The following is a 13,541-nucleotide window of genomic DNA, read 5'->3' as shown; positions in this document are numbered from 1 at the left end:
TCCTTCCCCCCCCAATACGTTATATAAACATGACAGCCAAGCCGCTACACGCCCCCCCATCTCCTCCGCCTCCTCTGCGCCGTCACCCCTGGGGGAAAGTTCTCTCTCACCCACAGCCTGGACGTCCCGAGGTGCAGGGGAGGCCTTTGGCAAACAGCACTCTGGGGGGGGTGACGGGAGGACACGGCCGTGGGCTGAGCAGCGTGATTAACATCAGGCCACGGCCGCCTCCTCAAAGCTCCGCAGCTGCTGTGTGGTCTGGCCTAGTGTGTGAGGAGCAGCATTATTGTTAACCCTTCCTGAATCGGGGCTCGGGCCCAGAGCGCTGGGGAAGGAGGGGAGGCCGGCGGGAAGGGGGGTTCTGGGCCTCGCACGGGGCCACGGAGCATCTAAGGGGGCGAGAGCAAGAGGGGAACGCAATCCAGTTCCCATAGCAACCACCTGTCCTCAGATCTGCACAAATTAGCTAGCAATGCTCCGAAAGGACCATCGCCGTCCCCTAGCCGTGCCCCAAACGGCTGTGCACCCCCTAGCAACATACCCAGCGGGTATTGCCAACCGGCCTTCTCGCAACGCAGGCATAACCCACACCCCGTAACCAAAACCCACCTCCCCTCGCTACACCCCCAGCACTCCAGTGCATCCTCAGGAAAGAGGAGAAAAACCTCTTGGTATGAAATAAGCAGCCCAGCTCTTCACGGGTCCAGGCAGGCGTGTGCACGTCCGTCAGGTCAAGAACCGGGACCGCTCTACCGGCCTCACACTGGATTCCCAATGAGACTGTAAAGCGATTCGGCCCGCAACCTGTTGTATTTTGCGCCTACAGAACCTCCCAGCACATCACGCGCACCAAGCACGTGAATAAATAAGACGCGAGAAACCGCACGCACGTGCCCAATATTTGCACGCAGACACACGGCAGGAGGTACCCACGTGGGCCAGTCTGGGTCTGCGGGACACTGTGTACCCAGCGGCGTGCCTGCCCATGTGTGTCCTGCCATGCACAGGGGCACCTTGTGTACCTGCGTGTCTGCGTCAGGCCCGATGCGGGCACCCGCACGGACATGCCGCGGCACACGCGCGTTTGCTGGCTGGGTAGCGCGCATGCCTGGGGGGTATGTCGGACCCGGCTTGGGCCTGCCTTTGGACGTGGGCCCGCAGCAGGCAGCCCTACCTCCCGGAGGCTGAGCTGTCCCCAACGAAGGGTGAAATAAATACAGTGACTCAGACCCAACAGAAAAGGGATGAAAACAAAAAATGATCACCAGCCCCCTGCCAGGAAGGACAAGACGCTGACGCTCATGGCCCCTCGGCCAAGCCCTTTGATGACTGAGCAAAGAGTTGGAGCCAGATAATCTTGGATTCCTTCCCCACCAACTTTCTTGCCCCAGGCCTGCACTCACCAGTGCACCCCCCCCCCCCCACACACAGTCAGAGCTGCAGCGCCCCCCACGCCATCGGAGCTGCAGTGCCCCATCCCCCCACGCCCTCAGAGCTGCATGGTCCCCCCCCCATGCCCTCAGAGCTGCAAGGCCCCCCCATGCCCTCGGAGCTGCAGTCCCCCCCCCCACGCCTTCAGAGCTGCAAGGCTCCCCCATGCCCTCAGAGCTGCATGGTCCCCCCCCCCACGCCTTCAGAGCTGCAAGGCCCCCCCCACGCCTTCGGAGCTGCAAGGCCCCCCCACACCCTCAGAGCTGCAAGGGCCCCCCCCACACACCCTCAGAGCTGCAGGAGAGGCCGTGCCAGGAGGCGCTCCGAGTCTCTGACCACGCAGCGGTGCGGTGGAGGCGCGTGGACGTGCGTTTGGTGAAGACAAGCCACGACTCAGCGACTATCTGCCAGCAGGCCTGCCCTTACGGCCCCGTGGCCTGGCCCTTGTGGTTCTTGTTGCTCCCAGAGTCACGAGCCCAGCAAAAGGGAAGGCCAGAGACCAGGGAGAGCAGCAGGCACCGGCTGGAGGCATCGATGCCTCCTTCTTTGGTGGGCAAGATGGCAAGGGAGACGTTCTCTCACTCTCTCCGCTCTCCCTCCAGTCACTCGCCTGGCTCCAAGGAGTTCGGTTCTCCCGGAAAGGTGGGACGAGGGCAGGATGGAGGAGGGGTTGCGACAGGGCTCCACACCTCCAGTGCCAATTCCCCAGGCTCTGCAGGGTTTGTCGGCGGGGACAAAACCAGGTGGGGAGGGGAAATGAGATCTTGAGAGCCATGCAAGCCCGAACACCACCAGGGACCTGGTTAAAAAATGGACTGTCCTACGACAGGTGCCAAAGAACCACAGAAAAATGAGCCCCCATCCTGCCAAGCACAGACACAGACGAGCCCAGCTTACAAACGACCGGACAGGACGGAGTCTGCGTGGGGGAAGGGGAAGAGCCCACATGCAGCATGAACATGATGGCAGCAAACGGCCACAGTGTTGCGGGGCGGTGGGGGTGAGTTAGGAGGAGAGCCGCTCTAGGGGAAGGGCAGGGAGACAAGAGGATGAGGAGCAGATGTGGGGTAAGGCTGAGAGGAAGGGATGGGATGCCCATGACCACAGAGCGGAAGGAATCCAGCCGAAACACGGGCACGTTCTCTGGACGTCCAGAGGTCCTGGCTTGGGCAGCTTCTGCAACCGGAAACGTTGGCTCACTCCTCTCTGCAGTTTTCTCCCCAAGGCCACATGGCTGGGGTATGGAAGAGGCTCCCTTGGGTGCTAGATTCCCCACTCACTTGCTGGGCACTAGGGTCTGTCTGGGTGTCACACAGTGCACAGTCAACCTGTGGAACTCCTTGCCAGAGGATGTTGTGAAGACCAGGACTTTAACAGGGTTCCAGAAAGAACTAGATCAATTCATGGAGGACAGGTCCATCAATACGTATTAGCCAGGATGGGCAGGAACGGTGTCCCTAGCTGCTGTTTGTCAGAGGCTGGAAGTAGGGGACAGAGGAGGGAATTACTTGGTGATCCCCTGTCCTGTTCCCTCCCTCGGGGGCATTGGCCACTGTCAGCAGACAGGACACTGGGCTAGATGGACCGTTAGTCTGACCCAGTCTGGCCGTTCTGATGTAATGGGGCCACGGGCACAGCTGACTGCGGAAGGCCACCTCCACCGTCGCGCCTGACCATCGACTTTCCCACCACACACGTTGGGATTCGGATGGCAGCGCCTCGCCTCGGGGCTGCTCCTTAGGAAACTTAGCAGGGTCCCATGTCTCCGTTCCTCGACGGCCCGTTGGAAACACAGCGCCGCCTCCCCAGGGTATCCTACCCCCCGGCCATACAGCACGGGGGGTTCCAAGAGGCGGGCGGGAACCAGACCAGATTTCTCCTCGGTCTATCTGGGCACCTCTGCCGTTGGCGTAAGCAGAGTTCCCGTTTGCGTCAGGGAAGAACATGCCCTCCACTAACTATCCCCCGAGGCGAGCCCCGCCCACACGTTCCCACCCTCCGAGGAGGGAAAAGCCAACCCAAGGCTCAGAGCCAAATCACCAGCAAATCCTTCTGAACACCACCCGGGCCAGCCCCAGCGGGGTCCCTTCCACCTCCTGCACACAGCGGGTCTCCAGCAAACCCACGGGGAGCCCAGGAGGGTCACCTGCCCAGAGGTGTCTCCATTTGTGGCGCAGTGGGGGGGGGGCTGTCTGCTCTGTGACCCGGGGTCCCCCTGCGCTGTGACGTGTGAACCCCACTGACTCACCCACGTGTGTATTAACCCAGACACATGGGCTCAGCCCGAGCTGATAACAGGGGATTCCCAGGGGAGAGACAACAGGAGGTTTGGGAGGATCAGTTGCTGGCTGGGAAACAGGAGGGCGTGAGCCTAACCTGAGAGCTGGAGGTCGAGGGGGGTGATGGACCCCCCTTAACTCAAGGGATCTGAGGCTTCCTGGCCCTGACTCCTGCAGCCACATCACGTCTGTGCTGTGCCGTATCCTGGAGGAGCAATAAACCTTCGATTCTCTGGCTGGCGGAGACTGTTCTTGCTGCAGACGGGGTGCAGGATCTGGGGGAACCTCGACGCGGCGTCACAGTCCAAAGCCACTCAGGATCTGACCAGGAACGCGCAAGTGGGCCCTGCCTGGGGGCGTGGGGTTGGCTGTGAACAGCCTTGCCCTGGGCCTCAGTTCTGCCAAGCCTCTGGGGGTTGCTGAGCGGGAGGCAGCAAGTGGGAAGGTTTTGCTCTCATGGGCGGGGCAGCTTCTCGGAAGCAGAGACCGAGAGGGTCCAGCCCCTCCCTGGGTGAGCAGGCCTAGCCCTTGCGACAGGCACGGGCGCTGGGCCCCCTGCTCCGGGGCTGAATTGGGCCCATGCAAACCAGAGTACGCAGGGAACAGGCAGAGACGACCTAGTGACTGGCATTGTAGCTGCACAGGGACCGGGCCAGCTCCCAAATGAGACACCTCTGTGACCCCGGCCTGCCTCACCCCTTGGCACGAACACGGGGCGTGTGCAGGGTCGGGGCTCGCACGCTGCACGACAGTGGTGAGTTGCAAAGGTGAGCTGGCACTGTCCGGCAGGAAACGCCCTCCTGGCACGGATGAGGGATGCCAGGGCCGCTAACCTGCCCGGGCACTGCTGCTTCCAGGCTGCGCTTTGGGGAGCGGACCGTAGAAAGGAGGAACCAGGTGTGGGGGAGGGAAAGGGAAAATCCAGCCCTCGTGCCCATCTCTGACCCTGACGCTTCTAATGCAAAAGGCGGGCTCGTTATTACAGCACGCTCATTAGAGACGCCTGGGAAGGATGAAGTAGCCACTGAGCCTGGCTTGACCTGAACCGACCCACCACATCCCCCTCCAGCATCACCTCTCCCCCCCCCCCCGGGATCGACGGGCCCCCCTTGCACTCCAGACTTGGCTCTGCAGAGGAGAGGTGCATGTCTGTCCCCCCCCAGCACGCCCCCCCCCCCCCCGCCCCGGCACTTTGGGGCCAGACCTAGAGAACAACATCTCAGCAGCTCTTAGGTCAGTCTCTCCCCCGCCTCTGTGTCCTCACCATGCAAAATGGTAACGAGATTCCCCCCCTCCCCCTCTGCCCCCCAGCACATCCAGCTCACTTACTGCCCAAGCGCCTTGTCCAGGGCACTCTTGCTCACGGCGCCTTCATTTTCTCTCTCCGTACGATTCCCCCTCCCTCTCCCTTCCTTTTGCTTAATTTTTCCAAACACCCCGTGAGCAGATCCCTGCCAGAAAGCCAAACCCACACCCTCACCTTGGAAATCAGCCCAGCATGGACCTACCTGAGGCTATGGAGGTGATGAAGATGAAGGGGGCAGGGAGAGGAAGGGCAGGAGGAAGAGGAAAAGGGACCTCCCTCCCCGTCTCCCTCTGAACACCAGCTGAGGCGGGAGAGGAAAGCGCTTGCTAATCTGCGCCCGGTGCTTGAAAACGTCAAACCTCCAGGAGTCTAAGCGCTGCAGCGGAGCGGAGGGCATGGGAGGACATCCACTCCCACACGAGTAGCTTTCTGGGAATTAGGGCCACAGCCCAACTGCTCTGGCAGCTTCACTCCCCTTCAGTTCTGGCTGATGGCACAGCTCGCTCGCCCTGGACAGCTGCTGACTGGGAGCCGCACAAGGAGGCTCCCACCGCCGGAGCTGCGGGGGGGAGAACGTGGGGCGGTGGGTTGAGGATGGCACAGGGGCAAAGCAGATGGGTAACACTGATGCAGCCTTGATGGGTTTGTCTTCCCAGCACCCTGGGAAGCGTCATGATCCCCCTTTTACCGATGGGGAAATCGGGATGGGGCGATGAAGGGACGTGCCAAAGGCCACATGGCGAGTCGGTGGCAGAATTAGGAACAGAACTTGGGCTCCTGACCCCTAATGCCTCCACCCTAACCAAGAGGCGACACCCCCTTGCAAACTGAGAAGGGAATTCGACAGTCCTGGCACCCAGTGTCACCAAACTAACCATGGAAAGTCACTCCCTCGCAGCACTGAGAACAAAACCACACGTCCTGTGCACAGTGTCCCGCCCTCCCGTTCTAACCAACAGCTCAGGGAGTGGGCTGCATGAGTCCCCCCTTCCTTCATCTCCGTGGGCTGTACCATGGTCGCCTCCAAGATGCTGTCCCGGGATCGGGCGGTTCTGCTCACGGCGTCGGCGTCCCTAGAACGTGCAGATTAGGCCGACAGAACCATAGCAGCGCGCTGATTGGACGCAGAGGGTCCACGCGGCTCTCGCAAGGGCGTGTGCCATCTGCACGCACCCCCCTTCACCTGCCCTGGCTTTCCATGTGGGTCTCTTTTGTCACACCCCTAGGAAAAAACCCGACGCAGACAGAAACCCGTGTGTTCTGACCACCCTGCGCGTGGGCAACAGTACACAAAGTGCCACACAGAGAACCCCAGTGGGCTGCAGGTTGCCTGCCACTCCCTGGCCCGTACGCAGGAATTTCTGGTGTGTATGTGCTTTTTTTTGTCAATATGGACTGCAAGGGTGTGAATGGACCCTCCATGGTCCCCCAGGTAAGCGGGGAAATCAGACCCAGACTTCTCCTGGCTGGCTGGAACATGCTTACTTGGGGGACCGTGGGGGGTGCTTTTACACCCTTTGCGCGCGCGCGCACACACACACACACACACACACACACAGGCCTGGCTCCAATAGTTCATGTTCTCCTCCAAGAGGGCGCAGGAGTCCTGGAATCCCTGGCCAGTTCCACATTCATCCCTTTCTGTAGGGAGATGGATGGCTATTTCTGTACCCCTGCCCCCCCCACCCTTTTCCTCTACATCTGGCCAAGAGGCCCCAAGTTGCAAGAGACACCCAGTCGCGGATCAGCACAAGAACAGAGGGACGGACAGCAGATGGGGCTGAGATGAGAAGGACAGTGTGATTTGTTTTCATAGGAAGCAACTGATAAGTCACAAAAACCCTGCTAGAATCAGGTGTTCAGTAGCCTCTTAAAGGGATAGTGCCTCTTAAAGGGATGGTGCCTCTTAAAGGGATGAACCCGGTGCCTCTTAAAGGGATGGTGCCTGTTAAAGAGATGAACCTGGTGCCTCTTAAAGGGATGGTGCCTGTTAAAGGGATGAGCCTGGTGCCTCTTAAAGGGATGAGCCTGATGCCTTTTAAAGGGATGGTGCCTCTTAAAGGGATGAGCTTGGTTAAAGGCATAGTGCCTCTTAAAGGGATGAGTCCAATCAGAAACTTTGCCTCACTTAAAGGGATGAGCATGGATAAAGGCAGAGAGACAGAAGGTAAAGGCACCAAAAGGAACGAGTTTCATTAGGTTAGCACCTATTAACAGCCAAGTCACCCTTTTGTGACCCCGCCCCCAGGCCGATAGGACACGCTCACCGCCTCCTCTGGGCCAGCAGACACTGCCCGCGCCAAGGGCCCTCTGCTACCGCAGCTCCCCCCGCCTCCAGTTTCTTGCTCCGCCCCGGTTCCCAAAAGCCAGCGCCAAGTGTGGCGAGCCAAGCACTTGGGAAAGGGGCAGGCTCCCCCCCTCGTGTTCCAGGTGCCCCCCTGCCTCCATCACTGCCCACACCAGCTCCATGGGCCTTACGAGCCACGTCCCAGCAGCAATGATCTCCTGCCTAAATCCCTGCCCGCCTCCCCCATGCCAGGCAAGGAGACCCGCCCACCTGTCTACCACCCGCCGGCCCCTCGGCCGTGCGCGCGGCGCCAGGGTATCTGCGGGAGTTTCCAAAGCACGTGCTCCTGCCACGGGCATCCCCGGGCACTGCAACCCCCATGCTGCGCGGTGGGGAGACGGGCCCAGGGCAGGGCCAGCAAGGGCTTTCCCGGGACACACGGCTCCCTAGGACACAGCTGGGACCCCTTTCCTTTCCCTGGTTCCCTCCCACCAGGCAGACCCCTCCTCCCTCATGGCCTGAGTCCCCCAATCTGGAGTCTCTAGCGCATTCTAACCACAGAATCCCAGCCCCGTGGTGGAGCCACGCGCCACGGCAGAGAGGAAAAAGGGGGCTCCAGGAATGGGGGGAGGGTGGCAGACAACCTGCAGCATCCCAGCAGAAGCAGGATGCGCCCCGGGTGCTCGGGAAGGGCGCCACTCGGGCGAGATTCCGGGGCACCCTTCCTCCGAGCCCCAGGGCAGCGCGGTGGGAAAGGGAGGGGCAATGAAATGCCCTTCTCCAACAGCCTGTCCCCGGTGAGCATGTCCCTCCCTTGCCCCTGCCCAGCGGGGGACTCCTGTTTATGGAGCTAAGTAGCATTAACTGGGCTCCAATACTTTGATGCAATTAAAAGTTCCCCTGGGGATGGAGGGCTTAGAAAGCCAGCCAGGGCCACGGGTGGAGCTTGGCCAGCCACGAGCCCTGGGCTGTTTCCCTCGCTGGAGGTTGCCAGCCCACTGGGAAATCAATGGCAGGTCTCCAGAGACTGCCGTGTGCCCTTGCGCTCTGCGACCCCAGCTGGGCCAGGGGACGCCTCCACCAGGCACGTCCCCCTTCCTTTAACTCCGGGCTTGCCGGTCAGCCCCGCTCCCGGCCCGGGGCAGAGGAAGATGCTCAAGACTTACAGGAGAGCAGCGACGGAGCTGCACCTGCCCCGTGGGGGTATCCTGCCAGCAATCCCCAGGCTGGCTCCTTTTCTGCCCCACGCCAGTGACCAGCTAGGTCACAATTGCAAATCCCCAAGGCATCAACCTGGGAAAAGTCAGCCTCCCAGCCAATGTTCCCTGTAAGCTGAGCGCTTGGGCGCCACGCAGGAGAGAGTCCAGTGCTGCCCAGCTGATCAGTTTTTGTCCCTACTGGTGGTGCACATTCACACAGGCCTCGGTGCACGTAACAACATTTATTCTGCACATGGATGGAAAAGATTAGAGGAAACATTGATCCCAGCCAGCTCCTGCCTTTCTCCATGGAAAAAAACCAGCCACCAACTGCCACTATGGGCCGGTTGCTAGAGGGCACAGAACGGCTGCCGTTTTCTCTGGCTTTGTCTCCCGGCAGTGGGAGTGAAGTCCTCTGCTTTGGGGATTTGCCCCACACGTCCCGATCCACAACCCATTTACTTCTGGGCTCTGAAGGGCACTGGGAACCGTCACCCAACCACAGGGCCGGTCTCTCCTGGTTCCCAGCACTAGGCAGCCTTTCCTTTCCTGGGGGGTTGATCCCGTCGGGAGAGGCAGGCGGGTTTGTGGGAAATGAAACTTTTCACGGGGCAGGGGGTCTGTTCCCACATTTCGCCCAGAGGGCAATCAAATGCAACAGAGCGTTCCATTGGAGGGCATTTCGGCATCGGGGTTTTGTTTCACTTTGTGAAGAAAGTTCATGATCCAAATACAACAGGACGTTTTGTTTTCTGGTTTTTGTTTTGGTTTAAAAAAGTCAAAACGGGAATGAAACATTTTGAGTCACACAAAGCAAATGTTCATTGGGAACTTTTTTTTTTAAATTTTCATTTCATTCCAGAATGGGAAAAATCCTCAGTGGTGGCATTTCCCATGAAATGGAAAAAATGCCATTGCTGCCCTGCTTGGAGCACCAGGTGATAGCTTCCAATCCAGCACAAGGTAAAATGTCATTTGTTTTTTTTAGCCACCCCTCTGTGTACCGAGTTGCTGGGTCTCAATCCACGTCCCACTGGGAGGAGACAGCCCTGGGGAGCCTTTAGTGAAGCAGCATCAAGAAATGCCTCTTCCCCCAAATGCTGCGTGCGGCCCTATAGGACTCCCATTGGGGTGCAGGGCAGAGAATTTGCTCCATGGTGTATTTATTCCTTGTCCTCCTTGCTCAGAGAGTCAACACTGGGGCCAATTAGCACCTGTATGTAGCAGAGGGCTGGCCGGGAGGGAGATCAGAACAGCTCCTAGCACAGGCAAGCTCTGATCCACGCTAATTGCCTGCCTGTTGCGTGCGTTCAGATCCTAACTATGTCACCCCCCCTCTGCCCCTCTTGGCATCAGCTGAAACCAATTAGCAGCTGGTTTATATCCGGGTTCCAAAGCAGGCGAACGGCAACGTCAGTTTCATGCCAACATGCCATTGCTGTCTCTGGCGTGACGCCTCGTGTGGGGCATGTGGCCGGCTTCCAGCCAGAGAGGGAGAGAAATTCAGAGAGATCCTGTGGGGAAAGGGTCAGGACTCCAAGCCTTGTGGGGCTGAGCCAGGGGAGCTAAAGGGACAGAGGTGCTCACAGCTCTCCCTCGGGCGGCGTGGAACCTCAGAGAGAAAGCAGGAGCACCTGGGGTCAGACCCCCGGCAGACGGACAGAAGGACGAGAACCTACAGCGAAAGGTAGCGTGTACGGTGATTAGACAGATGGACACAGGCATCATTTCTCACCAGGGATTCATTATCTGCCTGCGCTACCAGCAGGGAAGCCCTCGTTTCCTATCCAGGTGCCCGGCTCTCTGCTGTACCGAGCTCTCACATGCAGACAAGGTTAAACACCAGTAAGCCAAGCCCCTGGGTGGCCACGGCCCTGAGCATTTATCTTCCCCATCAGAGTGGGACTGAATTCCACAGCTCAGCTCCATCCGTGCATGGGAGATGCTGAGCTTGGAAAAGAGGAGACCGAGACGGGACATGGTAGCAGTTTTCTGGAACCTAAAAGGGTGTTATGAAGGGGGGGGGGGCGAATTGTTCTCCTTGGCCTCTGAGGACAGGACAAGAAGCAAGGGGTTTAAATTGCAGCGGGGGAGGTTTAGGTTGGACATTAGGAAAAACTTCCTGCCGGTCAGGGTGGTCAAACACTGGAATAAATTGCTGGGGGGTTGTGGAATCTCCATCACCGGAGATATTTCAGAGCGGGTTGGACAGACACCTGCCAGGGATGATCTGGATCAGGGCTACTCAACACGCGGCCCACGGCCCGTTTGTTTGCAGCCCGCAGTGCAGTTTGGGTTTACACAGGGGCTCACCACATGGCCCGCGGGTGGGAGCCAAGACAAAAAAGCATCAATAGAACGGTTTTCTGTGGCGATGTGTTTTAGTAGTTCCATTCCTGGACTGTCATTGCTCATTAAAAGTGCTGTCCTACGGGTGGAAATCAGGTCCATGTTGCATTTTAATAATATCAGCAGAACTGACTTAAACGGGGCCTGCGTGTGGTGCTGTCTTGACTACGTCTTTGTTTTCATGCCCGTCAGTGCGAAAGAAGCGATTTGCATAGATTTGCATCTATATTTGCATGTCTGTGCAACCAGACTTAAGTTGCAGCCCTCGTCATGCGCTGTCAGTATCACTGTGGCCCCCGGGGCTTCCAAAGTTGAGTAGCCCTGATCTAGCTGGTGCTTGGTCCTGCCGTGAGGGCCGGGGACTGGACTTGATGACCTCTCGAGGTCCCTTCCCGTTCTAGTGTTCTCTGAGTCTATGATTCTAAGCTCCTCCCAGAGTATGGGGTCTCAGGGTGGACTCTCGGACACGGTTCATGGCTAGTGTTCCCTGGGCGACTTTTCCTCCAGCCATCGACTGCTATCCGCTCTGGATTTCTTGCAGCGTTTCAGCGTTTCCCCCCATCCAGATCAGACCTTTCTGCCCCTCCACAGCCCCTCTTCGGGGATAGCAAAAGCCTGTCAGAAACAGAAACGGCCCCCGCCGGGCCTTATGCCGAGCCCCGGTCGGAATGACAAGCAGCGCTGAAACTCACGTCCAACAGGGAACAGCCACTGAGGCAGCTTCCTGAGCTCACGCCGAGCCTTTCTGCCATAGGAGCATGTTGAGGGAGAGGGGTGGTGCTGGGGAGCCACAGGCCTCCCCTCCCCTCTGACAGTCACCCCTGATCGCCTGTCCCTGGGACGCCGTCCAGTCCAGAGACCGTCCCCTAGAGAGCATTAGGAAGAAGGCCACATGGGCAACTGGGCCCCAGGGGTGCTGATGAGTAGTGGTTAGAGCAAGGGATGGGGCATCCGGAGTGCTGGGTCCTTGTCCCAACTCTAGAAGTGCGTGTTTCAAAGCCCAGATCTCCAGCCAGGACGGGCCTGGCTCTCAGGGTGTGTAGGGTAAACTGAGGCACATTTAGGGCTGCCTCAGTTTACCCTACAGGGTGTGGGGGAGAATTGGAAATCGGTGCCACGGGGTTATGACCATGATTACTGCAGCCTTTCCAAATGGGAGTGACACCCCAGAGGGCCCCAGCAGGGCAAAGATTGTGAAGCGTGACTCTAGTGGTAAGAGCAGGAGTAGTGGCTTCCCTATGCCTGCTTCCTATTCCCAGCCCTGCTAAGGGAGTGGTGCCTAGGGGCTAGATCACATGCCTTGGGTTCTCTTTCCAGCTCTACTGCTCAGGCCCGGGGGCATGTTACTTCCCTGGGCGGTGCCTCAGTTTCTCCTGCTTGTCACATGAGGATAGTCAGGCTGACCGACTGCACGGGGAGGCTGGCGGGTTACACTTTATAAAGCGCTTAGAGCCATGGTTCCCAAACTTTTTGATTTTTGAGAAACCCTCACGCCCTCTTCCCCAAAAAATAGCAGCAAAGCCTTGCCCCTCCCCCGAATTTCATCACGCCCCCCAAGCGGGCACGCCCCCCAGTTTGGGAACCCATGGCTTAGAGAGATGCAAGGGTGGACTGTAGCAATTCAGAGTATTCAATATCATTGTGAATTAACGCTACCACCAGAGACCGGTCCCGCTGCACGGCTACACCAGCTGCGCTTTATAAACACAGACTTTAAAAAAAAAAAAAATAAAGCCTTCAGTTTCCCCAGTCCCAGTCTGCCTGGGACCCAGCAGGAATGCATACTCTTCAGACTCCACAGAGCTAGCTAACCCGTCCGTCTCCTGGATCTCCCAGCCAGGCGGCTCATGAACCTAAGCGGAACCTCATTCCGGTCCCTGAAGGCTCTTGCTTTTAGGACAATAGGTACAGCCCTCATGCTGCCCAGGCCGGTGCCCTCCTGCGAGCGTATTTTTGTGGTGTTTGGGGACAGGGATCCCCAGACAGGAGAAAAGGGGCTGGAAGAGGAATGTAGGTTCCCCTTCCCAGGGCAGAAGACAGACGCCTTTACCCACCAACCCTCCGCTCACATCCCCCTCACGCCACCTTTCAACCTTGCCCCCTGCCGAGAAACCCCCCTCCAAACCAGCCTGCCTCTCACATCGCCTCTTGGACAAACCCCCACAGCCTCCTCTCTGTCTCTCCATCGCCCCTCGTCCCCTGCCCACGTCCTTCTGAGGAACCTACAGCTGGCACACGCCTGGCCTGGGCGCTTGGACTTCTTAGCTGCCGGAAGAAACTTTTTGGGAGTTGTCACTCGCTCATCCTTCCTCCCCGCCCCCTGCCCCACCAGCTGGTCCTGCAGAAGGAGTTAAGTTCTCACACTTACCTGAACAGAAGGCAGCCCCAGATCCGTAGCCCCAGATCCTGGAGAGGGGACGTCTAAGCGGGGCCACCTGGCCCCCCCTGGGTGGGGGCAGCCTCAGAGCAGCCGTGGCTTGGGTTTCCCGTAGCCCTCCTCCTCGGTAGCACAGCCTGGGAGCCAGCCGAAGGCTCTGCACGCTGCCAACAAAGAGGCTGCATTTAAACAACAGACATAATTATGCTTTTGATACCGTCTGCTAAAAATACAGCTCTGTGCTGTGCTGCGAGCCATGTGTGTGCAGGCTCACATGGCCTCTGAATGGCAGCAGCTGACTCAGGCAAGAGGG

At 58.8% G+C, this 13,541-nt stretch overlaps 1 protein-coding gene across 1 annotated transcript in view; it reads right to left on the bottom strand.

Annotated features, from left to right (window-relative positions):
* The window catches only part of HR (HR lysine demethylase and nuclear receptor corepressor), a 52,598-nt gene extending 39,057 nt beyond the window's left edge, over positions 1 to 13,541 (bottom strand). The window contains exon 1 of the mRNA XM_075911122.1: positions 13,220 to 13,541. The gene's annotated coding sequence lies outside the window, so the exon portion shown is untranslated. The remainder of the gene's footprint in view (positions 1 to 13,219) is intronic.

The sequence above is a fragment of the Pelodiscus sinensis genome, chromosome 28, assembly GCF_049634645.1.
Source record: "Pelodiscus sinensis isolate JC-2024 chromosome 28, ASM4963464v1, whole genome shotgun sequence".
Classification (NCBI taxonomy): Eukaryota; Metazoa; Chordata; order Testudines; family Trionychidae; genus Pelodiscus; species Pelodiscus sinensis.
The sequence above is the reverse complement of the archived record's forward strand: the minus strand, read 5'-3'. Positions and strand labels throughout refer to the sequence as shown.